This window comes from Bison bison, unplaced genomic scaffold (genome assembly GCF_000754665.1).
Source record: "Bison bison bison isolate TAMUID 2011002044 unplaced genomic scaffold, Bison_UMD1.0 scf7180017864529, whole genome shotgun sequence".
NCBI classification, from domain to species: domain Eukaryota; kingdom Metazoa; phylum Chordata; class Mammalia; order Artiodactyla; family Bovidae; genus Bison; species Bison bison.
In genome coordinates, this window is record NW_011495079.1 from 1697553 (window position 1) to 1699199 (window position 1647).

The following is a 1647-nucleotide window of genomic DNA, read 5'->3' on the forward strand; positions in this document are numbered from 1 at the left end:
GGAAATGGCAACCCACTCCAGTGTTCTTGCCTGGAGAATCTCAGAGATGGGGGAGCCTGGTGGGGTGACATCTATGGGGTCGCACAGAGTGGGACACGACTGAAGTGACTTAGCAGCAGCAGCAGCAGCTTTCTGTGGGGAGTCTGATCCCACTGGGGTCAGGAGGCTGCTTCCAACTGAGGGTGGGGAGGATTCTTCTACTGGCAAGGATGACTCACCAGACTTGATGGGCTCAGTGTCCCCAGCTTCCTCAGGGTCTCCCCACACAGCTCTATCACAGTGTACAGAATCCCATTCTTTCCAAGTCAGCGCCTTCATTTTAACAGGAAGCACTCTAGTGGCAGAATTCAACTTCCACTGTAATTCAACCAGTTGCAGGATGAGTGCTTGTATGTGATCATTAGCAATCTCAACCCTTTATCTACAGGTGATAACTGTCTCCTTATGGGTACATGTAGAATCTTTTAGGTCTTTTACTGTAAACTGAGCTAATCCTTTTCTTTCACCACGCTTTCCAACTACACTGGGAACAATCAGGAAGCTCATCATATCTATCGGTGTTTCAAAAATGTCAAAAAGTATCATATACACAGTCACAGAACACCTTGCACCCAGCACTTCTTTTAAGTGGTTCATCAGGCATATCCAAAGGAGATATTTTCCATAAACCTATTGTCATAGACTATTGATGCTGTCTTTACTACAGAGTCATTACCAGCTTTAAACCTAAGCAGATTACAGAGCTAATTCTAGAAACCCCAGAACCATTTGAGAAAATTCATTTTTTTAAAAATTGAAGTATAGCGGCTATACAGAACTATATGTTATAGATGTACAATATAGTGATTTACAATTTTAAAGGTTATGCTCCATTTATAACTATTACAAAATATAGGCTATATTCCCCATGTTTTGCAATATATCATTGTATCTTATTTTATACATAATTGTTTGTACCTCTTACTCCCATATTTCTATCTTGCCCCTCCCTCCCTCCCTCTCCTGACTGGTAACCACTAGTTTGTTCTCTGTGTCTGTGAGTCAGCATCTGCTAAGTTAATATTCAGTTTTTGTTCAGTTGCTCAGTCATGTCCTACTCTTTGGGGCCCCACGGACTGCAACACGCTGGGCTTCCCAATCCTTCACCATCTCCTGGAACTTGCTTAATCTCATGTCCATTGAGTTGGTGATGCCATCCAACCATCTCACCCTCTGTCCTCCCCTTCTTCGCCTGCAGTCAATATTTCCCAACATCAGGGTCTTTTCTAACGGGTCAGTTCTTTGCACCAGGTGGCCAAAGTATTGGAGTTTCAACTTCAGCATCAGTCCTTCCAATGAACACCCAGGACCGATCTCCTTTAGGATGGACTGGTTGGCTCTCCTTGCAGTCCACTGGACTCTCAGGAGTCTTCTCCAACACCACAGTTCAAAAGCATAAATTCTTCAGTGCTCAGCCTTCTATATGGTCCAACTCTCATATCCATACATGACTACTGGAAAAACCATCCATAGCTTTGACTAGATGGACCTTTGTCAGCAAAGTAGTGTCTCTGCTTTTCAATGCACTGTCTAGGCTGTTCATAGCTTTTCTTCCAAGGAGAAAGCATCTTTTAATTTCATGGCTGCAGTCACCATCTGCAGTGATTT

The 1647-nt window shown here is 43.5% G+C and overlaps 1 pseudogene; it reads left to right on the forward strand.

Moving 5' to 3' along the window:
• Positions 1-1647, forward strand: part of LOC104982269 — a 99594-nt pseudogene that overhangs the window by 36416 nt on the left and 61531 nt on the right.